This window comes from Phyllostomus hastatus, unplaced genomic scaffold (assembly GCF_019186645.2).
Source record: "Phyllostomus hastatus isolate PE091 unplaced genomic scaffold, TTU_PhHast_1.1 phas_contig_29, whole genome shotgun sequence".
Classification (NCBI taxonomy): Eukaryota; Metazoa; Chordata; class Mammalia; order Chiroptera; family Phyllostomidae; genus Phyllostomus; species Phyllostomus hastatus.
In genome coordinates, this window is record NW_025333835.1 from 25471414 (window position 1) to 25491769 (window position 20356).

Consider the following 20356-nt stretch of genomic DNA (forward strand, 5'->3'; position numbering starts at 1 on the left):
TGCGGCATTGTTACACAGGTTTAAATCAGTTCAAGAAGTCTCACTAACACCACATATCTAATGGTCTGCCCTGGGCTACAGTGATCCTGAGGAAGTAGCAGAATTTACTTCGCTTTCTGTTACTTCTGTGAGGGCGGGGCTGGGGCTATGAACCTTTCAGTTACCTTTAGTGGAAGGGAGTTCAGTGGGAGGAATGCCTGGGACCAGAAGCCCCTCCATGTCCTTACCATTCCCAATGGAAATCAGGAATCCCCTCTACCTGCTTTGGACAGTGCGTGAGAGAAGCAAGAACAATCTTAGTTTTGCTGTTAGCAAGGTGCAGGGAGAACTGTTCCTGGAATCTCATACTGACACAAGTGATAAATTTCCTTATAGAAATCAAGACATTCCTTCCAGAAAATAGTAATAGATATTACGTGGAGAAGCATGAGGAACAGGCACGTCAGATAATTTTGAGAACTGTTTGGTTAAGTATATTAAACAATTTTTTCCATGTAAAGTAATATGTGTATAAGAGCTTAATACATATGACAAATTTTAGAAGCATGTGTGGGGGACTAAACCCAGCAATTCCTTAACTGTTTTGAGCACTAACTCCCTTTTCCAAGAACACCATGTGAGACAAGCATTTCTTGGAACACACTTTGGAAAATGCTGCCCTCAATCAAACCATTTTCAGCTCAGGCCTCAAGTGTACAATGGGCTCTTAACTGCAGGATCTCATTCTTTTGGAGCCTACCACAGCCATACTAAAGTTCTTTTGTACACTGACGTACTGAATAGCAGCGATTTATTGAGTGTCAGCTACATCCCTTCTGTGCTGGAGCTGGAGAGAGGAAACCGAGTAAGACATGCTTCCCTTCCCTTGAAAAGTTCAGACTCTGCCCGAGGAGCCAGACACAACACAAACGGTCAAGTCAAGTGTTCACAACTCATATGAACGTGGCACTTAGCACTGATGGCACCAAGAAGGGTGACAATGCATCCTGGGGGCAGGAAAGCATCCTCTGCACAAGCTGGAGCTGCCCCTCACTGACCGCCTATCTGCTCTCCATTCCCTGCCTCCCAACAGTCCTCGTATTTCTGCTTAGAAAACGCTTGTGTTTCCTAGGAAGCTGACTCTGCCAGTGTCAATCCAGTCAGAACCTTCCATGCTCTGAACAAGGACAAGTTCAGAAGCGGCAAATAGCCTGAGCCAGTCCAGTGAGAATGACTCTCAGAAATTACTCCTGGAAGGCTGTGACCCTTAATTCTTGCCTCCTGACATACTGCAGCCATTTCTGCTACTCTGAGAAGAACCAGCCTGAACGGAGTAGGATGCAGAGGAGGGCAGAGCTGAGGGAGCCACCAGGAAATGAGCCAAAGACTTTGGATGGAGTACATTAAAGCCTACCCTGCCCGCACGCTTTTCAGTTCTCTGAGTGACAAATTTCCTTCATTGCTTAAGCCAATTTGTCTTAGGTTTTCTGTTTCTTGCACTTGAAATATCCTGTGATATAATCCCATGCCCATGCATTTGCCTTGTCACTCTCTCCAGTGAAAATAGCCATCTTTCCACTGACCTAGGTCCGACTCAGGTTCTGCTACCACCCTGCAACCCTCCTGGATCAGCTGAGCTCATGCTGCTCTCTCCCCTGTTGACCACTTATCTGTACTACGTTCACTTAGCACTTAAATACCTTGTGTTAACACACACACACACACACACACACACACTCATGCATACGTCATCCCATAAGCTGGACTATAAACTTTTTGAAAATAGACATTACATAACTTATTACATTACACAAAATAATGTACTCTGTAAATATTGTTGAATAAATATTAAACTCACAAATTATACCTCATTTCCTGCCATTGTTAGCACAACGCCTAACACACAGCAGAATCACAGTAGTCGTCCCCATTCCACTTCTCAGCTACTGTGCCTTCTTGAATTACCCTCGATTCCTCCCAAGTGGGAGTGCTCAGTCCCCCTCTTACTCACCCATAATATGATCACAGCTATCACATTGTTGCTTTCATTTATTTCTGAAGCTCTTCCCCTGCTAGACTGTGGAGATGAAGACCATATTGTTCTCTCTCTGTTTCCCTAGCACCTTATCAATTACAGAGTGGGTACTCAATGGATCTTATTAAATATAAGAGAGAGTGAATTTGCTTATCTCTAGTTCTTACACTGGTAGCTAAAATATCTACACAATTCCAATGGATATTATAGTCCTTCTTTGTCCAATCATAATACAGGCATATACATACAGCAACCTAAGTGGTTCAATGGGCTTATAAGCAGTATGTTTCTTTCATTCATTCAAAGGCAAATCATATTAGTTCAAGAATAATCTTATCAGAAAAACTATATAAACTTTTAGTGCTTGATAGTAATTATTTCTATGTTTGGGTGACAACTTATACTAACACCACTTTCCTTACTGTGATAAAATGAATTGCACTAAATCAAATAATCTATACACAAAGTAGAAGAAAAGCAAGTATCAAAAAATCCTTTTAAAGCACCATGACCCTTTGATAAATATTGAGTGCACCCAGTGTGAAAGCCGGCATATCAAATGCCTCGAGTGATTTGCTCTAGGAGATAACATTTCATTGAGAGAGCACAGTGGCAAAAAAGCTCAGCCTTCTGGCAAGCGTTGTACCTTTTCTCCATCCCCAAGTCTTCCTGACTCGTCACAGACCTGCATCTATCCAGACCCTACATTCTGGGCCTTTTTGTCTTCAATGTTGCCCTCAAATCTCTGCCACCGACATGTTTCTTTTCCAAACGTTTCCATCTTCCCCAGCCATGTTACTCCTCGCAAGTTTTCTTTGGACATTGCTCAGAAGAAACTTACGTGTTCTTCCCTGCATCAGAAAACAATTTTCTTCTGTTTATCATAACCACCAATGCCTATATTCCCCATTTCAGGATAATTTTAAATAAATAAAGAAAAACCTCTCACAAAAATATATTTGGAAAAGATTTTACAAGCATTTATACTGCATTGTAATATAATAAAAGCAGCAGATATTAACATAGGGCATGATATTTAAGTTGTGATGCATGGACCGTCAGCCTCAGTGTCACCTGGGAGCTTGATAGAAATACAGATTCCCAGGCCCCGCCTTAGACCTGTCGAATCAGAACCTACATTGAACATGATCTACAGGTGACTCATATGTGCAATAATGTCTGGAACACGCTAAATATAAGCATAATAAGGCTTTTAGATACCAAAAATTTTTAGTGGAATTGCTGAAAACTTTTTATTCTTTCTGTTGTACTTTCTAAGCTTTCTGCCAAGAAAATCTTTAACAAATATTATTTCAAAAGATAATTAAAATATAGTCTCAGTCAGCTTAGAGCTCACAAACCTATAGGGATGACAAACTCCTATGAAAGCCCAGAAATGAGTATGGCTAGCTCAATAAGGTAAACCAGGAGAGGCTGTAGTTTTCCCACACTATATACAAAAAAAAAAAGTATAATATTCCCACTTGACTACCTCCCAGGGATGCTGCAATATTTAACACTGTTATTTATGGAACACAGTAATATTCTCTGAGAAAAAAAAAGTGTGTAAAGAACATTCTGACAAGTAATATTTTGATGAGCATTACTTCCAGCAAATACTTTCTCCATTATAAAATGTTCAAAAGCAGGCGGAGATAAGGCGTAAGTACTGGGACTTGATAATTCTGCACGCACACTTGGTGCGACCCTCAGCAGGCTCAGGGTTGCATCCACAGAGCGCGCAGTTCACAGGGGCCAAGACGCCTGGTGCTCGGTAGCACAATAACCAGTAGAATTCTATTGCCCCGTTGTAGGCCTATGCAGAAATAAAAATATTTTTTATTTGTTCTGTTTTAAAATAATATGTAACTTTGCAATCAGTCTTTAATGTAAAAAAAATGTACTGTTCGTCTAACAGTGTAATTTGTTACTTTGCTAAAAGGATTGAAGATTGAATATTTTACTATTGAAGTACAAAGTTGGCACTAATTTTACAGAATGATTTGATACAAGCACTTTACCACCAAAAAGCATGTATTAATTGCCTCTTTAATCACCCACGAGTGATGTAGATATATGTGGCCTACTTACTGGGAGCGTGTCTACCCTGTGGGTTTACCTTTATGCTCTAGTCCAGGTCAGGTGAGATGGAGTCAGGCTTCCCAATAAAGTCCATATGTGGGCCAATATTTTCTTTAAGCCATGTTGAGAAACAAACTATAAAAAATATGTTTTGTTATAAATGATATTAAATTATGTTAAATTTTGTCCAAAAGTACATTAAATTGTTATAAAATACATACCTAGCTATAAAATATAACACACTGTAACAAAATTAGTGTTTGTTCCTGTTCCATCAATATTATACTAAGACATTTTTTACAGAGGTCTTTCTCACCACCGTATGCTTTTAAATCATCCCAGAAATTACGGCAATAAACTTTTGAAAGTACAGAGCCACCCACCCCCGCAACAACAAAAGAGGTCAAGGCAGGGTGAGGCTGGCATATACAGAAATGAGCAAACCCGCCAACATTTCAGTCAGTCAGCGATATTTATTTCTGAATTGATCAACAACAGCTCGGGGTGTAGTCTTCACTTCACGGGCAGGTTGTCATGCATTGTGCGTTGACAGGCTTCGTTTAGGGCCTGGGCCGTTGCACAGAAGGGTGGGAGGAGGCAGCAAGGGTCAAATAACAGCCTTGGAACTTTCAGCTGGGACGGTGCTAACCCCGGCCAGACTAATGACTCTGCCTTGTAAGACCTTGGAACTTCGCTGCGGGTCATCTGGAGTTCTGGAGCCAGAACAGTGATGAGCTAAAATTGTTACTTAACTAAGACTCATGAAGTACTTTAAAGTAGTGAGGTTTGGATATTTTATCCTTGAAATCTGCCATCATTTAGCAATCATCAGACTCTTCCAGAAAAAGAAGAGAACACATAACTCAGAAACACAATCTTAATGATCACCTTTTCAAAAAGTTTTTTTTTAGGGTATATATATAGGAAACTGCAATGCTTTAAGATTGATAACAGCTTCTTTTGTTGGCATATGCCCATTTTAATCTGTGGCAATTGTAATATATTTCACTTAAAACTTCGTAAGCTCAATTCTTCTTACTTAGCCAACATTCCTGTCCCCCCAGTGTTTATGTGAGGCTATGAACCTAACCAAAGCCCTGTTTTCGGAAATAATAGAATGGATAGGTGGGTCCTGGGCCAAAGTTGTCCCCAGAAGACCAAGCAGTAGCCCTAGGTTCTGAGACAGCTTGAGGCAAAGAGGCTAGAAATTCTCCGAAGGGTGGTGAATTGGAGATCAGAAGCATCCTGAGGCTCAGAAATATCCCATCTAGGCAATGCTGAGAGGTGAGGACACTGGCTGTATCACGCCTTATGGGGTGGAGTAGGCAAAGCAGTTAATTTTTGCTTTCCTCCAATCCTATTTACCTCCATGATTTTTTTTTAAAAAGTATTTTTTAGTTGTTTATTTAAACTATGTTTCACCTAAATTTTCACCTAAATTTTAAAAGAATAGTTACGACATGTAGTGCTTACTACGGGCCAGACATGGTGTTTTGTTTATTTATCAACTCATTTAATATCAACTGATTCTATAAGCTATGTACTTTCCCCTTTAACAGGTGAGGGAACTGCAGCACAGAGAAGCGAAATAAGTTGCTCAAGGAAATATCTAGTAAGTAGCAGAGGTGGGATTTGAACCCAAGAGTTAATTAAGGTCGACTGATCTAGTGCTAATTCCTGTCCTCTGCCGCTTCACTGTGTAGCTCTATTGAATGAGATATCACATAAGAAATATAAAACATTGGACCTATGCACAAAAGATGCTTAATAAATTTTAGCTCTCCTCATGTAAAACTGTTGATGCATAGGCTTACTTTTAAGGAGGGCAGACTCCATTATTGCTCAGAGATTAAGATTGTACCCTTAACAGTTAGTCACCTTGGGTTCCACATCAGCCATCCTTTACTAGCTGTGTGGCCATGGTCAAGCTACACAACTTCTGTGTGCCTGGTGCCTCATTTGTAAAATATGATACCAAGAGGAGGTAGGGTTCTCAGAGTTTGCTGTGCAGTGGAATGAGATACCATGTAAAGTTCTTGCACAACTCTCAGTATGTAGTAACCACTCATGAAATTCTGTTGTTGTTATTAGAGAGCTTATATGGACTGATGTAATACCCAGCATTCCATTGGGAAACCAGTAGACAGTAAGTAAATATTTCATGACTAAAATAGCCATATAACTTAATTCACCCAAGTTTGATTTGCTCTGGGGATGACTGCGGGCCAGAGAGATTGTATAATATTTTCCTGTGCCCTGAAGGGTGCCAGGATGATTCAGCAAACCCTCATACTGGCATTTGACAGTGATATGCTAAGCTGCTTGGGCACTGTCTGACTTTGATGTGATCTCAACTCTGACACGTTTCATGGTTTTAGATGACTGACAAACTCTAGCTGGGTCAGTCCCAAGGTGCTAAGCGTTGCTGCAGATTGGGGTGCCGCCGGAAGAAAATACAGTTACTTAACATGTGCTCACTAAATGCAATACATGTGCCTTTCTAATGTCTAGACCTTACTAAATGAGTTATTCCTTTAAAAAAGTCTATGTAACAAACATAATGTTTGCAACACTCTCCCTTTGAGGTAGCATAAATTCTGTGAATAGTTTTGATGTTTTGTGTACTTAGCTCTTAGATAATTTGTGTATTACTAACTTTATTAGTGTAGTCTATTCATGCTGTGATTTATTCACCTAACAAATACTTATTAACAACCTACTGTATGCCAGGCACTGTTCTAGGAGTTGAGGACATAGTTGTAAACAAAATAGATAAAAATTATATCAACCAACAGAAAATTTACATTAGAATTATATTCTTTTAATGTAACAATACTGTCCTAAAAATACCATGAAGTTGCTAATCAATTTTAATAACCAGAACTTCTAAGTCTCACAATCTTTACTAAGTTGTAAATATAATTGAAACATGCTATTGCTTGTTTTAAAAATATGTATCTATGAAACTGCTGCTCAATTGTTATGCCTGTGAAAACCTGATGGTAAAATCTGGGAAATTTAACAAAGGCCTGTTCCTCTAAACCAGTATTTTTGAATAGTATTTTTCCATGAACTATTAATAGGTATTAAGCTTAAAAGCAAAAAGTGACTTTTTTACGTAAATAACTGGAAATACATTGGTGCATCATGAATACGCCAGCACGGAGCATGATACTCAGGGCTTGTGAAACCTGTTTGATTGCAGGACCCTTTTTCTAGTGGATTTCTTTTGTTGGACAATTGTCTTACTCAACACATGTTAGAAAGGATATTTGCTAAGCCTCCTCCGTAATTTATTTTCATGGAATAAAGGAATTGTAGAAAATGGTAGGCTCATAGAAAAGAAAATCAAAGAACCAATTTTTCATCAAGTTTTGTAAGATGAACGAACAACGGGACGATAAAAAGATCAATAGCTTCCCTTCCTAAATAGCATCCATATCTGATGCATGTCCTACATGCTTCTAGGTGCCTCATTCTTCCTGTTGATGGCAACGGCAAACCTGCGCCTCCCTTATTCTACACGTCTGACCTTGTGTGTGGACCTGCCCTACACAGCATCCCCCTTCCAAAAGCCTCCGTGGTAAGACACCCTCCTTTTGTAGGCCTTGCTCACACCACAAGCTATAGGAATGAAAGACTGTTTTTGTTTTGCAACGGGTAATACATACACATTGCTCAAAATTCAAGAAGTGCAAGAGTAAAGATCTCTATTCCACTGCAGTTCTTCAACCACCCAGTACAACCAATGTGGCTAATTTTCAGTGTATCCTGCCAGGGATATTTTATTTGTACATAAGCCACATATGCCTGTGTATTTTCTCCACCCACTAATGTATATTATATATAATATTTACACTTTCTCTTAACAAGTTACATCAGAAATTACTCTGACTAGTCCTTGAGGAGTTTCACATCTTTTTTGCTTCATGTGTACAAAGTATTCCATTCAATAGATGAACCATAAGTTATTTAACTGGTACGCTATTGATTAACATTATTATTTTCAATATTTTGCTATTGCAAAGATTGTTGCAAAGAGTAGCCTTGACATATTCATAAACCCACATGCCTGAGAGTATGTTTGTGCATGCATTCCTGAAGTATAGTTTTGAGTCAAAAGTATGTGCATTAGTAACTTCACAGATACTGTCAAACTACCTTCCACAGGAGTTATACCTATGCATACACTACAAACAATGTATACAAGTGCTTCTTTTGCCTATCCCCATGACAACAGTGTAGCATATCATAGAGTAATTTAAATTTGGAATTTATCCCTTGAAGCAGCAATAATTTTTTAGTTAAATATACTTATATAGAAATCATTCAAGAATATATCGCCTATTTCTCTTGCCTTCTTGTACAACTTATATTCAAGTTAATCCTCCTAATCTTTCTTTGATGTTTGGCTGTCATCATTATGAACATAATTCTGTGCTCGAATGCAGTGGTACCTTCAGGGCTAGTGATGACTACAGGCTTTTTACTAGGAGTGGGACTGGGTTCAGAATACTATGACTCTGTTGCTTTTCTGGCTACTTAATTTATTTTAGCTGTTGCTTTTTATGTGTGTGAATATTCCTTTGGCTTCTAATCTACCATCTGAAGAAGGGAGCAGAGAGGTCCCTAGTCTTCAAAATAGTAGTTACCACTTACTAAGTGTCCTTTATGTTTCAAGTAGATGTTTATATGTGTTATCTTATTAAATCTTTATCGAGGTCTTACATGGTAGATATTATTTGTGTCTTACTGGTAAATTTTACTGATAGGCTCTTGACATTTATAAATGGGAGATCTGGGTTTCAATATTCCAATGACCTTATCAGTTCTTTCCTTCCTCGAGAAGAAAGTGCATGAGTTTTATGACAACTGTTTTCCTCTCTGTTCAAAGACTCTTTTTCCCATTTATGTTTGGCATCTCAGATGTGTTCTTGGGGCCTGGGGTTACTCTACGTGTGACCTCTGGAAGCACAGGGCACTCCTGCACATTACTTTACACTCAATATGCTTTTGAAGCCTGAAGCTAGGAGTATTTTAATGTGAACCAAAATAACTAAAGAGCCAGGTCAGCAATCATTTTAGCAATAAATGTCTGCTTCATTATATTGTGAACTCTCTAATGAAATCCTTTTCAAAGGATTTTATGTGAAGCTTGTGACAAGCAGTATATTCTGTTTTTGAATTAGCAAAGAGAGTCAGAGAGCTTGGCATCTGTGGCATACATACAGGTGGCTGATTTACCATTTCCTATCTGGCTAGGCCACATCTGAAGTTCCTTTAGTGTTGCTTTATCACAAGGTGGGATTTTGCCTCATCTTGACTACCTTAGTGCCACAGACTATCAATGCCCAAAGCTCCGAAATGTTGGGTTCGGTTTGTTTTCCTGCCACTTCACGTTTAATGCACTAGCTCCAGAGCATTCTGAAGCAACCCTGAAAGGGGTTCATTTCCCCTCCACCTTCTTGGTCTCCAGCGCCTATATCCTGAAAGGCCAGGTTCCCCTCAGGTTAAGGAGAGTCACTGAGTTCTGTTTTGGCACCCAAGATTTGGGTCTCTTGCTGTGAGCGAGTTTTTCTGGGATTGCCCTGAGGAAACTCGCACTGGGCGGCTGCACGGCCTCTGCACACAAAGGCAGGTCTGAGGGGTCCAGAGCCCTGGCCTGCATTCCTTCACGCCCTCGACACAAACCTTCTTAGAGTGGCAGACTGCGCAGTTCAGGGGCAGGATATCTGGTGTGTAAAAGCTGTAAAATATTACCCTTCCTAACCCCCTACTCAACAATTATTTTTACCTTTACCAGTTCCCCTTTAAAAGCAGGGATTATCTAAATTCTGAAGGAAATTGTTAAGCATTGGGATTTTTTTCCTTTTAATTAAGATCACCTAAGTGGGATATCATGGCCTCTTGGTTCATTGCCCATTTTGAAACCTCAACAAAATACTCAAACTCATGATAACTAAGACTTCGCAAAACAGACAGTGAACACATGAGCACTTGAGGAATTCGTCCTTTCTGAAAAAGCCAAAACAACAACAACAAAAAAAGAAACAAAAAGAGGAGTACTTTGAATATTTACTACATTTTATTCCTTTAAAAAAAAGGAAAATAGAAGCAAATAGCCACCATGGACCTAGAATAAAAGTAAACCTAGCAATCTGTTAGTGAGTATTCTCCTCTTTTCCCAAAATACTGCTTTTAACTGGTTGTTCCAGTTCAAATCCTTTTGCAAACTACATTGTATATTTAAAAACCACAGTTTGTTAAACTCCTAGGAATAGAAGTAATGGTGATTTTTCTCTTTCAAATACTACTACAGACCCTAGTTTTACTGTTAAGAAATCACTTAGAAATCTAAAAACACGCATTGGCTGTGTTAAAAAGATATTATGAATTTGTAAGGTGTCGAGGCTCTGTAATGTGATTTATGAATGTTTATTATGCTTTGGCTTCACATAGTGTGAGATGTGATTACAAGATAATGAAATGGGTTTTTGTATGTGGTGTGAGAAATCAGTTTCATTACTTTATATTTCTATAGTCTGACACACTTATAAAATTGGTCTAAGTTGTCAGTTCAATGGCAAAGCTATTATATGCATTTGGATGTCTTACATTCAAAAGGAGGCCTTGTGGAGACTATTTTCATGCAATGGGCACTTTGGGATGCTAGTGAAATCTGTGGACTTCTAATTAAAAATTTTTAAATACATAGATTTTTTTCAAAGAAAAATTTGTGTTGACATAGGTTTTCCCCTTCTTCCCCACTACTTGCAGTCACCTCTCCAATTTTTGTTACCAAGACCTACACACGACAGAGATAGGCCTGCAGGTCAGACTCAGACTGATGGCTCTCTCTCCTGTGGGGAACTTTCCTTCTGGAAGAGCTTTAGTGAAGATGTGGGAGAAGCCGGGTCCTAAGCCTGGACCTTGCCCTCAACCCCAGCTACTCCCTGCTGGGCCCACATGCCCTCAGGATTCCTACTCTCTTCCTTTCTTCTTGTTTTTTTCTGTCAGGAGGAAAATCCCGGTGATCACTAAATGCATTTTTATTGAGTAATTTAAAAGGTTACTTGTATTTGCAAGAGGTGGTGTTTGGCTTTGTTCCTTTGACTTTTGTTATTGCCTTCTGAGCATAGTGGGTAAGCAGACAGTGATCATTTTAATGGGTTTGAATATCTATGTGTGTTGTAAGGGAAAGACTTTATTTCTTTTTTTCCTGAAGGAAACATAATTTGAAGAACTTGGAGGCAATCTGCTAAAAAAAGAGAAGAGAGGACAGGGAAAGAGAAGACAAGATGTGAGAAAGCTTCATGATGTATGATATAGCTCTTTTTAAAAAATATCAGGATACTGTTTTTCATAGTGAAATGTAGAAGTAACTAAAGTATCACATAAAAAAGATTAATTTAGACACTGATGTTATATGCATTTAACAAAATACTATACAGCCATTAAGAGCAATGGTACACAGGGTCAGGCAAAAGTAGGTGTGCAGTTGTGAGTATATAAAACAGAGTTTATTCTTTCTCTTCTTTCTTTTTTAAAAATTTAAATGATATTTTATTGTTTATGCTACTATAATTGTCCCAATTTTCCTCCCTGTGTCCCCTCCACCAACCTCCATACCCCCTCAGGCCAATATAACTTTTTATTGTGCCTGCAAATCTCCACTAAATTCATGTTTCTTGGGCTGAGTCGGCGGGGGGTGGGGGGTTGGGGTGGTGAAAATAGGTGAAGGAGGGACGTTTTGTGTGTGGAGCACAGCGTGCCTGCATTCAGGAAGCAAAGCAGAGTGAGTAGAGCAGAACTTTATGCAACGTTTCGCCAGTCCCCTCTGGAAGAATTAATGAAGACAGTGTCACATGTATGTTGTGCTCCAGGGGCTGAAAGGGTCTAGATGACATGTAAATTTCACATTTAAAGGTGCTTGGGGACAGGAGAAAACAAAAGAAACAAACTCTGTGTTTTTGATTTGAGGTAGCTATCACTCCCAGCTGTCATTTTTAAAAAACTACTTATACAGGAAAATAATCCGATTCATTTAGCCCTTTTTCAGAGACACAGTTAAATCTATAAAAGCCTTTCAATGAATCATTATCTGTTTGCCTCTCTTTTCATCAGTACTTCTTTCATTTGAAAGAAGTTGTTGATGCTGCAGGTGAATTCGCTAGCAGAAGAGGCAGAGAAGCTATTGTGGGGAGTGGATTTCAGGGGCAGGCCCTTTGGCTACTTATAAATTTTGAGTTCTTAACTTTTCCAAGCTTCAATTTCTTTATCGGCAAACATATCTCGTAGTGCGGTAGGCAGTGAGACAGACATGATGAACAGAGCAGGGACGGTGGGTCAGGTACAGCGGGCCGCCAGGGCGGAAATCCCCAGGCGCCTAGCAATGGGCAAAACAGGGCAAACAGAACCTTACTTACCCCCAGGGTAACCTTTCTCTGGTTTCTACTGTGGGAAGCAAGACTCAAAGAGAGAAATGCCATACATTTAAGGGGGCATTTTATGCCTGGTGGCCACAAAGCTTGACATGCTTACTACAGTTTGAGAATGTATGGTACCTGGCACTTAATGAAAGGTATATACAGTGTTGTTACCACAGGTATTATGAATGGAAAATGAGACAAATTACATTACTTTTGCATACCTCCTTTCATTAGCTCTTTCATACTTTTTAAAAAAAGATTTTATTTATTTATTTTTTTAGAGAGGGGAAGGGAGGGAGAAAGAGAGAGAGAGAATCAACGTGTGGTTGCCTCTCACATGGCCCCCACTGGGGACCTGGCCTGCAACCTAGGCATGTGCCCTGACTGGGAATCGAACCTGTGATGCTTTGGTTTGCAGCCTGCACTCAATCCACTGAGCCACACCAGCCAGGGCTGCTCTTTCATACTTTTTATGCACACATCAGGTGCACAAAATGTTTTAAAGAGCACACATGCAACTACCTGTAAATCGCAAGATGACAAAATGGAGTGTGTTACATGTCTTGTGTCTTTCCTCTCTCTTCATTTCCCACCCCTCTCCACAGGCGAGAACTTGTATCTACAGCAGCAGGCTTCCTTGGTCTCCGACTTCTGATCGAGTTTGCCAAGGGGAATGCTAGCAGCAGATCAGAGGGAGAGAGGAGAGGAAAGACGAGATATTTACTCCCCAGGCTCTTTGCGGGGATCTCTTTAGGTTGGCTGTCTCCCTTCACACAGTCATACCATGTTCACAGTATTGTCAATGAGGGGCGACAATAAGCAGTGAGGGGGAAAGGTGAATAAACTCTATGTTGTTATTTGATTTCATAACAGAAACACAAGTCTGTGTTCTTTAGCTTGGTTTCTTCATTTTTTGATAGAGCCTTCTGAGGATGGTGAATTATTAAGCTTTCTTTAAGCTTTCTTCATCGTGGAGTTCTCCTCCACTGGCTTCTTGTAGCCTGAAAATGGTGACAATGCCCCTGCTGACCTGCCCTGCGGTTCTGCCCTATCTTTTGCAGTTCCCCTACATTCAGAACATACCCTTGACAGTAGTACCTTAATCAAAGTCTCCCCAAATACACAGTTTGGCTATGATGCCTCTTTCCTATGTGGACTTTGACCAAGACCTTGACCACGCACTGTTGAAAGAAGCTGTAGATACATCTAACAATTTTTGTTTACAATTTTTAGAAATTTGAGTTTCCTCCATCTTTTTTTATTGTTAGTTTAATTTAAAATGCACACACATGGAGGGACAATGAAAACAAGGACAGTGACAATAGAAGTTTGAGGAAGGTGAGCTTTCACTTCCAATAATTAGTTAATTTGTTGCCCTGGGCAAAAATTTCAAATAGTAAAATGAATATGAACAGAATACAACTACACATATTAAAGAGATAAGTTCTCAGACAACTAGAATTTATTTTTTCAGCAACTTTCAAGTATACATTAATAATAACTATGGAAATAGAAAAAAATGACTAGAATTATTCATGCAGTCATAATACATAATTGATAACAGGAAGGGAAATGTACAAACACTATTTTAGATTTTCTGGTTTCTTCTGATGGTTATTTTGAAACTTATGAAGTAATTCTGAAATACAGGAGTATTAATAAGGAGCTGTCCAATTTTCTCTGAGCAACCCGATTTTCAGGAGCATAAAGCAGAGGTTAATTGGTATATGAAGTTACAATTCCGAGTGTGTACAATGATCACTCAGTCAACAACTAATTCTCTCACAATTGCTTGCACACATGCACACATGCACACGAAGTAAATCATATGATTTTAACTTTATTTTACCAGGTATTGCTTTTGGCTTCATGTAGATAAAGATACACAACATCTTCAATCTTCCTGTCCTATGGTGAGATGAATATATAGTAAAGGAACCTATCAATGTTTCCATCCAGACCATCATTTTAAGCAATTAGTAAGCATGTAGAATGTAATAGCAATGAAGGATTTTAAAATGTTTCATAACTGTTCCAATTTATATCACCCAGCTGTCAGCACTAGGGGTTTTATTAAATATTTTCATATCCTGCACATGTATTTATTTTTTGTGCCTCCGAGGTTCCCCACCCATCTCGTCCGTGGCAGTTGTCCTTCCAGAAGGAGGGCGGCTCCCGTCGGGAACAAAGAGGGCATTGATCGGCTTTGGGTCCCACAGCCAACTTTCTAAATAAATTCCAGCAAGGGAGTTGAGCCTTTTAGAGAGTGAAAATAGTTTTCTAAAACGCCAAAGAGGAAAAAGAGAGAGAGAGAGTAAGCAAAGAAGAAGAAGAAAAAGCAAAGGGAAGAAAAAAAATCCCTCCTGTTCATACATCAAAAGCAAAGACAGAGAGCTTTGTGTATAAATTCCAAGTGAGAGGAGACCGTGGAGAGGCCGCTGGTCAGACAGACAGACCTGAGAGACCAAAGCAGCCAAAGGGGGGTGTCCTGGCTTACCCCTGGGGCTAAAACCCTGGGGTGTGTGGCGGCAGCGAGTGTAACTGAGTGTGGTGTTTAAAGGCAGCTAGAAAATTGTAAAAGAGAAACTGTGCAGAATCCAGTGTCGTGTTGTGGGACTCAGGCACTGCCTGGGAAGCGTGAAGACCACCTCCGTAGAGTGCTGGTTCAACGTGGCACCTTCCAGGCCTGCACTGCTCGCAGTATGTGTGATCCTGGGAGGGTGCTGGCCTGCAGTCCAGATCTGGGCAAACTCTGAAATGGGAATAAGCCTTTAGAAACTTTTACAGCAATCTGACAGACTGGTGTTATGAACTGAATGTTTGTGTCCTCCCCGAAGTCATATGTGGAAACTCTTACCCCGCAGTGTGATGGTGTGAGGAGGTAAGGCCTTCGGGAAGCAGGAGTTAGGATTAGGTGAATTTATGAAGGTAGAGAGCTCACAAATGGGATCTCAGCCCTTCTAAGAGTCAGGAGAGAGTGTGCGCCCACTCTGCCTCCCTCCATGTGGAGACACCATGAGAAACTGGCAGTCTGTAGCCTGAAAGATGGCTCTTGCCAGACCTCGCCATGCTGGCACCCTGGTCCTGCACTCCCAGCCTCCAGAGCCAGGAGACATGAACGTCTGTTGTATGGAAGCCACACAGTCTATGGTATTTTCCTTACAGAAGCTCAAACTGACTAAGACAACTAGTTTTTGTTCCTGTTAAATCAAACAGTACTTGCTAAAACTGGGGCTTGTGTTGTGTATCTCTTCATTACCTTATTTTTCTAGTGATTAACTTTTATCATATTTTACAAAAATATTGGTCTGCAATGGTTTGGGCAGGGGAGTCCCTTTTAAGGTGGGCTCTTAAAACCAGCCTGAGAACAGCTGATGGGTTTAAGGACCCTGACTTTAGCACCATGGGCCTGCAGGACATTACTGAAAAGGTTAATGAGAACCAAAGGCCATTCATATCTGGGATCTCTGGGCATGGCCCAGAGATGCCTTCTATTTCAGTAACTCATATTCTCAAAAGTCCTTTCTGTATCCAGGAGAAGACAGAAGGACCGAGGATTTGCTGCAAAAGTGACTGCCCCAAAGTAATTATATACTGTCATTCGACATCCATGTTTTCTCCTGTTACCCAGCAGTATGATAGCTTGAGAACAAAATTAACTTAGATGTAGAAAATAAAGCAACTACATTTCTCTTATGCATGACTGGTAATGCATAAATTATTGACCCTACTATATATGCAATAAATTCTGACAATAAAAAATTATGCCTGGCTTTTAGCACACTCAATAAAGACTTGCTGAAATATGAAAAGAAGTCTTTAAAAATATTACATCCCCAAAAATGGAAACATAAAGCAGAATTAGGGTGCTACAGGGTCCACTAGGCACTCTCTACTTATAGGGTGGCTCAAAAACTTCAGTTCCGTTGTCCAATATTTAAGTGAAATAAATAAATTATATAAGAGGGTAACGGCCATGTTTATGGACAATAAAGTTCTCAGTATTGAGATAGGAAGTTTTCCAAATTGTGGGAATATGCCTTGGGGGAGGGGGTCAAATTTAATCCACTTTTAAAGAATGTCAGCTTCTCAGAAGGATGGGCTGCGACAGGTGGGGCATGACTTGCCCCTTAACTCCACACGGAGCTTTCACCACAGCGGTCCAAGGCCCCCTCTCAGCCCTGACCTTTGGCAACATCTAATACATTACGATCACCAGTCATTCTTTCAATAGACATTACAACATTCTAGTGACTTTGCCAGGTGCTGGGGATTTAAAGCTATTTCAAGATCACTAACAGATTTAAATGACCATGTTTATGTAAAATAAAGTACTTTTCACTCTTAAGGATATTATAGGACAGTGGGAGAAACCGAAGTGTGAATGAAGACACAACAATGTAATCAGTGCCCTATCCAAGAGATCAGAGGGCTACAGCAAACAAAGGAAGGAAAATATCTTCTTTTAGGTCCAGTGAGTGAAGGGGTCCCTAAGGAGGCAGTGATATTTGGGGGCTGAGTCATGTGTAAGTCAGAACGCACTCAGTGTGGTTGGTAGAATCAGGCAGGCCAGGGGAAGGAAGGGATAATGGGAAATAAACAATGTGTAAGTTTACCAAGGCAACAGAGGTGATACCTGTGAGGTTCTTTGGATGGCTCTGTGGCAGGCCAGCAGCACGGGCAGCAGTGTGTGCATGGCAGGAATGGGAAAGTCTGCGGAAGCACTTTGAATGTCACAGATGGGTCTGAAGGCAGAATAACTCGAGTGGGTTTTTGTTTTAGAAGTAGTATTTAGAAGTATCCAAAGTTACATGGCAGGTGGAGTGGGGTAGGAAAAAAACTGAAGATAACAGAATGTGAGACCTGCTTGTAAAAGATCCGGTGAGAAATGATAGCCTGGGTCTTCCAATGGGAATCACTCAGGTGTCCCTGGGAAAAAGGGCATCGCTTCACGAGCAGGCGGGACATGGATATCATCAACACTGGCTAATCTCACATCTGTGACATGAATCTCATTTCATAAAGAGTTTCTGCTTTTATCTCAATGGAACAGCCCACTCCTCAGTTTTCTTTATTCTAATTCCTGGGAGATGTTTTGCTTGTTAGTCTTCTCCCTGCCAAGATAATCTCTACTGGACTGTCTGTTAGTTTGGTTCCATTATAGTTCCAATACCCAAAGCATAAATAAAGGGGATTAAGGCTTAATTCTATTAACGTGAGAAATGCCAGGACTACTTGGGTCTGCTGTTTTATTTAATGCAGGTATACTTACATAATCTACTTGTTTTTTAACAGCTATCTTCTTTCACTATCTGCAAATCCTAGTCAGGAAGGCAGTTTTCCTTCCCAAGACGATTCTTATTAGATTATTTTTAATGATCAAGAGAAGGGTGCATCTTTCAGCCCAAATAGGAAACCTAGTTTGGAGCAGTTGAGTAGAACACACCGCTAGAGAAGTGTTCTAACATTCTTTATCCCCGGTATCATTTGTAGGCCTTTTTTTCATACTGCCTGTTGGTGGTCTGACTCTTCGCTGTTATGGCTGGGTCACAGCTGATCCCAGGAAACCCCTGGAGCCACAGAATGCCGGCCGTTCGGGGCCGAGATCTAGCTGGAGATCATGGATCTAGGAGTCACTGTATTACAGACTGCAGATTCCAACCTATGGCTCAGGAAGGCTCGTCCTCGTGGTTCCTCAATCTTTCACAATTCTACAGTCCGGCTCACATTTCCTCTAAAGATCTGCTGCCTACAAGCCTACGCCAGCCCTCTGTGTTGGTTACATCTGGCTGCGAGGTACCACAGAGCTCTGCGTGTGCCCGCTTGGGTGAAAGCCATTGTCTTCTTCTTCCCCTTTTTCATCTCGAGCTTGTAGTGAATTTGGCTAGATCTTCTCAAATCATGTTTTGTACTCCTTGGTTAAGCAAATGTAAAATTCATGTCTACATATTCTCATGAAGCTCTTTCCCATACTCCTGGGACAACTCCAGTCATTTTCTTTCTGATTGTGGTTTTTTCCTTCCATACTTGGATTTTGCACATTACTGGATCTAATGTTGTGGTTAAATCCTTATGACTAGCCTGCACCTCATTCCATTCTTGGGGGAAAGAGATGAATGCAAGAGATGTAATTCGAAGGGACCCAGGAGTCGGAAATCCAGACTGTTGTGGCTCCTCTCAGATGGTTCCAATTGCTAGTATCACGGCCTTTGCCAAGTGGGGCATTAATTTTAACCATAGAAACCTGGCAAGTCAGACAATTCAGCTTGACATTGCAATTCAGCATTGGGAACTATTAGTTTTGGATCTGATTTTAAGTGGTCTCAGAATACCAGTTACAAACAGAAAGGTTTTCCCGAAGCCAAGTCGTATGGCGGCCCCGTGTTTCCTTATCTGCTGTCAGCCAGGCGACCTGGGAGCAGGGCCTGCGCCTCCCGCTGCTTCTGTCTAATCGTGCGAGAGGCAAGCATCCAGCTCTGGTGTTCTTGAATTTCATTTTCTTTTACTTTGTCCTTTCATTTTCGCTCTTTTATTTCTGTATCCCCAAACCAGTGCAGGGACAGTGCAGTGGGGGCAGAAAGAAAATACAAGTAATTTGGAAGATCTCAAAAGTCTCAAATTTTCCATTTAAAAGTAACCACTTTTACCAAGGTGGTGCCTACCATTATAGGCAGGGTGCTGCAGGGAGAAGGAGGGAGAATTTTACCCACATGCCTTATTTTCTTGGAATTGTTCCAAAGCAAGTCACCAAAGCCTGGCTTCGGCCAGGACAGTACCCACTCAGTCTTTGCTGCTCATGGATGGCGTGCTCCTCCATCCTGGTAGGGGTTGTCCAATCTTCCACAACCCCACAAGCAAACCTGCACACCCACCAGGGGGACTGTGCCTGCAAAGCTCCTGATCCCTCAACCAGTGTGGGTTTCCTCCTTCTGGTTGCAAGGCATAGAAACTAAGTTTCTTAATAAAAATGGACATTCTTTTATGTGGACTTGTGTGCCGGATTTGCAATCACCGATAAGTCTGTGAATTTAGCACCTTTAAGGATGAGTTTCCTTCTTTGTTTTTCTAATGCAAACTTCTTGGTTTCACTCAGCAGTTCTGCTCTGCTCTCCTGCTTCTATGCATAGGTCAAGCCTTCCCACGCTCCTCATCCAAATTGCAGCAGGAGCTAACCTGCTAGATGCTGTTACCATTTTTGAACAGAATGATCTGAGTTAAGTGACCTCATTAATCACTGGCTAGATTCTTGACACAGGTGTGTCTGCCCTGGTCCATTTATTGGCAGCCCTTGTTCAAGAAACAGACTAATAAGGCTTCTTTCATAAAAGAGGCGAGATGGGGAAGGTCTGGGAGGGTGTGGCAGGCAGTGCGGTGAGCGTGTTCAGTAACGATGTTGCCAACAAAAGAAGTGTCAGGAGAAGGTGAGAAGGGGTTTAAATTGAAAGCTATTGAGGAGGTGGAAATGACAGGACAGACCTTAGTAATAGAGTATTCAATTCTTAGATTTCTGGCTCCCATGAATGGGTTAGAAGCAGTTCTAGTAAGACAGACCAAGAATATAAAAGAGGTAGCTGATTCTGCAATCTTTAAGGAATATTTAGTTTGCAGACTGTGTGGGACATCTAGGAGATAACATCTCTTTGCAGATACTGCTACAGACTAGAGCCGAGGGCACGGATCTGTCTGGAGACAACCGGCTTGGGAGGCATCACGTGTAGATTGCGGATTTCTGCCTGTTGCTTGTGAACCTGTGTGCTTTCCACCCTGCAGTAACACCAGATAATGGCAAAAAGGTGGTGGAAAATCGAGTTTTGAAGGGAACATTGCTACT

General features: G+C 40.8%; 1 long non-coding RNA gene across 1 annotated transcript in view; it reads left to right on the forward strand.

Moving 5' to 3' along the window:
- The window catches only part of LOC123818882, a 50386-nt gene that overhangs the window by 17962 nt on the left and 12068 nt on the right, over nucleotides 1–20356 (forward strand). The window contains exon 4 of the long non-coding RNA XR_006785719.1: nucleotides 7565–7679. This is a non-coding gene — a long non-coding RNA (uncharacterized LOC123818882). The remainder of the gene's footprint in view (nucleotides 1–7564; nucleotides 7680–20356) is intronic.